This window comes from Herpailurus yagouaroundi, unplaced genomic scaffold, assembly GCF_014898765.1.
Source record: "Herpailurus yagouaroundi ecotype Mexico unplaced genomic scaffold, PumYag 182, whole genome shotgun sequence".
In the NCBI taxonomy this organism is placed as follows: Eukaryota; Metazoa; Chordata; class Mammalia; order Carnivora; family Felidae; genus Herpailurus; species Herpailurus yagouaroundi.
Genome location: NW_024412413.1, coordinates 9,209,300 through 9,216,391, shown reverse-complemented (window position 1 = coordinate 9,216,391; position 7,092 = coordinate 9,209,300).

The following is a 7,092-nucleotide window of genomic DNA, read 5'->3' as shown; positions in this document are numbered from 1 at the left end:
GAAGGATGAGAGATGGAGAGCAGGGGAGGAGCGAGGTGCCAAGAGCTTGGGCTGTTTTAGCCCAGGTTCTGCTCTCCCAGAACGGACAAGTGTCTGGGCCGTCAGCTGAGGCGGTGGGCCCAGACTTTGCATCAGGGACCAAGGAATGGGCTGAGAAAGCATCAGTCCTTTGGCCCCAGGGTGGGTGGGGACTGATGAACAGCACCGCTCCTGGTACGTTCTCTATCAGGGCAGCCAGGGTGATCTGCTCCTCTTCAGATGACCCAACATCCTCATTCTCCATCAGTCTCCCCTGCTTTATTTTTTCTGTATACATTGATCATCATCTGATATCCTATGTATTTCATGTATTTATCTTATGTATTTTCTGACTCACCCACTCCAGTGTAAGCTCCATGAGGGCAAGGGCTTCATTTTATGTACTGCTGTACCCCCAGGGCCTAGAACTGTGCCTGACACACAGTTGGACACTCAGAAGGAGCTGCTGAAGAGACAAAGATGGCCTGTCATATCCTCCTATGTGATCATCATTCATTCGTTCGTTCGTTCGTTCGTTCATTCTTTTAGCAGACCTCTGATACTTAACACTGTGCCCCACTCTTTGCCTGGCTCCCAGCCTGGCAGGGGCAGAACAGAGAGGTAGCCCATCAAGACTGGGTGGGAGTGGGGGACCCCTGATGTGATCCCAGAAGAGGAGATGTCTGAGCTGGGCTTGAGGATTCGGAGGCGCTCTTTAGGTGGAGACATTTGATTATGGCTCTTTCTACCACCCCCTGCCCCTTCCCTGCCCTAGGACTACTGCCAAACAGAGGGCAGGGCTAGGGATTATTCTCTAAAAGCCAGAGTTGGCGAAGGCACGGAGTAGGCCTCACAGCTGGGGAACTAGCTCCGTGGTCCTTCCTGGGGGTCTGGGAGGGGGCGGATTCCAGTTTTAACAAAGATCAAACCCTGAAAAGGACTATAGCCCTGATGGTGGAATTTCAGGGCCTCTGGGAGGCTGAGGAGCACCCCCCTGCCCCTGGGCAAAGCCAGCCTGCTCCCTAAAATGCCCGTCCTGAGCCACCAGGGGTCAGAAGGTTGTAGGGTAGGGGCCAAAGCCAACCTGGGCCGGCCTCTCCGGCCCAGAGCCAGCTCCCACCTGCACAACCCCCACTCATCTCTCCTTGATGGTGACATTGAAGGCGACTTCCTGAGGCTGGACTGCTGGGGCGCCTGCCTTTGTCCAGTCGAGGATAAAAGGAAGAGTTGCCTCCTCTATTATTCTTTCTCCAAGCAGCAGGAGCTGCAGAGAGGGAGAGGGCGTGAGAGCACACGCGCACGTGCATGTGTGAGAGCACACGCGCACAGAGCCTGAGGACAGGGAGCAGGACAAACAGACAGCAAGGGAGCCAGACACACCAGGAGACAGGGAGTCACAGGAGAAATGAGAACGAGGAGGGGGACAGAGGAAGAGAGACGGAGACAGTCAGAGAAAGGGGAAGACAGAGAAACAGCCAAGGAGGAAGGGAGCTGCCAGGAGGACCAGGAAGAAGGAGAAAGACACCCACAGAGGTAGAGGGCAGGGATACCCCCCAGCTGTGCTGATTTCTCTCCATTCCTCCCCTCCCTCATCCCTCCCTTAGGCTTCCTTTGCATCTCTGCCCCTGTCCTCTGTCTCCAGCTTCCGCACCTCCCTGATTCGCCGCCTCTCCCTCTCGGTGCCTGTCTCATCCCCACCGCACCTTCTGCCTTCCCAGGCTGGGGAGTTTCTGGGAACCGGGCTGGGGGAGATATCAGGCACCACCGTCCACCCAGGGAAGGACCAGAAACCGGTACCCTCCCTCCCTCCCTCCTTAAGCTTCCAGTCCTGCTCCTCTGCCCTCTGAAACATCCCTCAAAATCTGTCTCGTCCCTCCTGTGAGCAATACGGCCCAGGCTGGTGCAGGCCTCAGGGCCTCATCTTGCCCTCCGCATTCAGCTCACACAGCACCCAGCAGGGCCTCCCCAAACCCGACCTTGCCCCTCCCCACTCACACCTCCCTCAGCCTGGCATTCAGGGCTGGGACTTCCTGTTGTTCCCACACAAGCCTTGCACCTTCATACCCCCAGGCCTTTGCTCCTGCTGTTACCCCTGCCTGGAATGACCTTCCTGCCATGCTTTGGCAGAAAAGCTCTTACCTGCGCACTCCCCAAGTCCCTCCAAGCCTTCACACAGTCAAGTTCACAAGGGCTACTGTGTGAAGCCTTCTCCCAGGAACAATGGTTTCCTCTTCTACTCCACTTACCCTGGCTGTCTGAACATGGCTGTCCCCCACCGGGCTGGGTTTTGTCATCGCTGTATATCTAGCCCCTGGCACATAGTAGGTGGTCAATAAGTATCACTGAGTAACCACCCGGGGTAACCGATGGCATGCCGCATCGCCTCTCAGGACCTCAATTTCATCAGTAAGATGGATCTGGAAATGGAAATGACTGCTCAGACCACTGGCTTTCAAGAAGTGCACTCAGCAAATATTGAACACCTACTGCATGCCAGGTTGTGCCTGCCGGATGTTGTGAGGCAGGAAGGAGATGACGTGCCACTGGTCAAGCACCAGTCGGGTGTGAGGGGGGCTCCTGGTGCCTCTGTCTGGGGTTGGGTGTGGGCAGTTCCCTGCTGCTCTTCTGTCTGCGTTCGCACTGGAATAAACCCACTGCCGCTGCGTCCTCACCATTGCTGGTTGTAGGCTGCTGCGGTATCGAGTCCTTTCCAGATGCACTCGGACTTGATTCTTCAAACCCCGTCCAGAAGCTTCTAGGGCGTCAGTGGCCGCCTTTGGCTGAGAGTCAGGGACTTGCCGCCCAGCAGGAACCTGAGGATCCTGTAATCTGTCCCTTCTCCCTCTGTCTCCAGCCTCCTTCCTGGGCAGGTGGGAGAAGGACCTCTGTCTCTGTCTCTGTCTCACACACACACATATACACACGCTCACTCTGGCGTGGAATCCTGCTTCTGCCACTCGTTAGCTGCGTGACCCTGGATAATTTACTTAATTTCTCCGGATTTGCGTTCTTCCATCTATAAAGTGAGCTTCATGATACCTCTCACCCAGAACTGTTGCCAGGGTTAAGTGGGCTAACGGAGTAAATGGGCACCTGTCAGTGGGGAGGAGGGATCCCCCTGCTCCTTATCTAGGTAAAATGCCACAACCTCACCCTTCCTGCCTGGGCAGGAGTCCTGTGGCCACAGTGACCCCAGGGAGGGTGGGGGATGCTAGCATCCTCCTGGTCCTCTCTGGCTTTGACCTCCTGCCAGCTTAGTCCCATTGGGGGATGGATTGGCTGGTCCCAGGCCCGGTCAGCCATGTCAGCTCCGACTTGACATCCACACACACCAGACATGCACTTGCACGAGGCCCGTGTGCATCTAGCTGACTTTCCAGGAGACTTGCAGAGGGAGGGGAACCGGTGCCACAGCCACACAAGCTACTCACATCGGGTCCTCCATGACTCTCTGGGGGTGCTCCCCCTCCACGTGACCCTGTCTCCTCCGTTTTGCTCTCCCTCCTTTTCTCTCCCTTCACGCTCCACACTTTCTGAAACTTCCTCTACTGATCCAGCCTTAACCCCTAGACTGGGCTTGGAGGGCACCTTGGCCTCTCAGAACCCATTCCTCTGTATCCTCTTGGCCCACCCTCCAAGTCCCTCCCTGTGTCACCCACAGCATTTCCAGACCTTTCATCGCATAACATGCTCTGGCCCTGGCAGAGGCCTGGTACCCAGTAGATGCTTAATGAAGGCTTTCGGGATGTTGAAGTTCATTTTTGGCCATTGGTTTTTTCCTATCACAGTGGGCTGCTCCCGGGGCCTGATTCTTAGGTGTTCAGGATGCTGCTTGGCGCTGAGAGCAGTCCCTTCCCATGCCCCAGGGGGAATGTGTTCTAAAGGGGGACAGGGCGGCCTATGTGAGGGTATCATGGGCCAGGTTCTGCTCTGGTAGGTGGGGGCCACTTTGCCAGTGTGGGATCCTGGAAACTTTAACTCTCAGAGTTTTTGAATCTCGGAATCCAGAATCCTAGTTAAGAGCACAGATTCCGGAGCCAGACGCCCTGAATTCAAATACCAGCTTTGCCATTTATTAGCTGTGTGATCTTGAGCAAGTTACCTAGCTTCTCTGTGCCAACGGCTCCTCCTCTGTAAAAAACGGTAGTGACGATTTACAAGATTGTGGAAAGGATTAAATGCATTAATATTTGTCAAGGGCTTAAATGGGGGCCTGGCGCAGATAAATGCTTTGTGTTTGGGAAATAAATCAGTGTGGATTTCAAGGGTATTGGAATCTTTATCTCTGTGTGCTTAGGATCTTTAGTTCTGGAAGGGACTCCGTCTCATGTCCTGGAGCAGGAGTTCCGCCCCAGTTTCCTTCAGCCCCAGCTTGCTTATCCCCATTAATAGATTCTCCTTACCCTTCTAGCCACTTCAATTGCTAGAAAGTTCTCTAGGGGACAGGAGTGAGCCTGGGATGCTCTGGGAGTAGGGAGTGGGGGGCCTGGTTGGGCTTTGGTTCCTGGGGGAGTGGAGAGGGAGCCTGGCCCGGCTGTCAGCTCAGGCAGGTGTACCGAGGGGACTCCGGGCCAGGGTCCATCTCACTTACCTGCTGGTAGGCCCCCGTTCCCAGGGCATGGCAGGGCCTAATGACTGTGTGCGGCTGCTACAGCCTTCTGCAAATACCAGGCACAATATAAATAGCAATAATGAATAAATGAAGCTCCCGCAGCCAGCGAAGGCCTCTGGGAGGGACTGCCGCAGCCTTGCCTCTTGCCGAGACCTGGAGTTGCAACCCCATCCCCCAGTAGGTTCAAGGGTCGCCCCGTATCCCCACTTCTTCTATGACCCTCTGCGGCCTCCCTGTGCACAGAGCCCACCCCTGTGCTAAGGGCAGAAGAAAGGAAGAATGGGTAATGAAAGCATAAAGTATTGAGGGTGGACATAAACAGTACCTCTCGCCAGTGTGGATGCTTGAGGGTGGCTGGGGAGGGGGTAATTAGTCCTGCTGGGATGGGGAATGCACTAGAACCGTGGAGGGAGGCAAATTTCTGCTTACGTATGAAAAAGAACTTTGAATGATCAGAGATGCTCAGAGAGCAAAACAGCAGCCCAGAGGAGTGGTGAGGTCGGCGTCACCCCAGGGATGCAAGCAGGGGCCGGGTGGCCGCTTTGGAGCCGAAAAGACCCAGTCCTGAGAATTCGCTATCTGGTGGCTTCTCAAGGTCCTGTCCAGTCTTTTGAACTTCATGAAAATGTTGCCAGAGGACACCGGAGAGAAAGTGAGCAGTGTCTGGTGGCTTCTCCCTGACTTCCTGTCTGATTGCTGTCACTCTCCTGGGCCTGGGGCTTTCCAGCTGAGCCCGCAGCCGGTCAGGGCATGGAGTGCCTGCCCCAGCCACCTTATTTCTGCTTCCATGCCTTGGCTTATGTCCTGTCTTCCTCCTCGAGGCCATTTCTACACCCATCACCTCTCCTCGTATCTCAATCCCACAGGAGCATTTAAAGCGAGGTGCGGGCCTCTTGCCTTTGGTGAGGCCGTCCGTTGAAAACTCCTGATCTGAAGCCCACTCCCTTCTGAAATAAACCCACTCCACAAATGGACACCTGGTGGCCAGCTTACTTCATATCTCGAGATACCTCCTAGCCTAGGTGTGCTTACATGACCTTCCATTGTGGTCTGGTGACAAAGGTTTGTCTTGTCTCCCTGGACAGATTTTTTTTTTAAATTTAATGTTTATTTATTTTTGAGAGAGACAGAACATGAGCAGGGGAGGGGCAGAGAGAGAGAGAGAGAGAGACAGAATCTGAAGCAGCTCCAGGCTCTTAGTTGTCAGCACAGAGCCGGACGCAGGACTTGAACTCTTGAACCACGGGATCGTGACCTGAGCCGAAGGCGGATGCTTAAGCGACTGAGCCACCCAGGTGCCCCTCCCTGGACAGATTTAAGGGTAAGAAGGGTTGAATATTTGTTGAGCACCTATTATTTGCCAGGCACGATGGTGCTAAGCCCTTTCTAGACTGTTCTCATTCTGCAAGGTGTGAACTTTTATTTCCATTTCACAGATGAGGAATCTGAGGCTCAGAGACTTTAAAGGACTTGCCCAAGGTCCTCAGGCTGGAAGCCACAGAACCAGGATCAAACATGAGTGCTCCTTCCTCCACAGCTCTGCCCATCTGCAGAGCAGATGGCCCCAGAACAGACCTCAGTATCCGCAACCATCCCCAGGCTCAGCCCAGTGCAGGAACCATCTCCCCTCCCTGAGCCCCCATTTTCCAAGGAGAGGAGGTAGGGGTGGAGAGGGCTGAGTTGAGAGCCTCTCATCCCTCAGGCTCCTGTGGCGCAGGCTGCCCAGGGGAAGTGGAGAGGCTAGGGGCATTTGTAGCTGGAGAAAGAAGAGTCTGTTCTACTTCGGAGCCCTCTCAGAAGCCTTCCTGGAGGCGGTGGCCTCTCAGTCAAGCCCTGAAGGTTGGAAGGAAGCACAGATGTGGATGAGAAGCGGGAAGCTGGCCGGGCAGAGGAGCCACCTTTGGAGTTGAATCGTCGCCTGCTCCACCATTTAAGAACCGGTGGCTTCAGATGGGCAGCGCCTCTCTTGGGCGGTGGGGGCGCCCCTCTCCCCCAATCTCCCAGTAGCTCGGTGAGAATCCGAAGTGTTACGTGGCCAAGCAGGCACCTGGGACACGAGGGTGGTCAGTAATGGGGTCCCTCCCTTTTTACGCATGACGCAGCCCCCATGATAGGACCCTCCCCCCAGGCACGACCCCGAATTTTAAGGGGGTGGCCGCCAGGCTCGGGGCGTCCTGCCCCTCCGGGGAGGGGTGGGAGCTCACCGAGCCGCCGCCGGGAGTCTGTCTGTCGCCTCCACGCCTCCCCCCTCCAGCGTCCCGCGCCTGCAGCTTTCCCCGAAGACATTTGGTGTCAGTATAAGGACGGCTTTGCCTCGCACGCGGCGCGGCTCGGTCTCGCCGCCGCCGCACGTCCCCGCACCGCTGGGCGCTCGGGCTCCTCCGCAGCCCCCGCCGCGCGCAGACCCCGCGCCTCGAGCCCGGGGCCGGAGGCGCGAGCCGAGCCGAGGCGGGCGACGGACG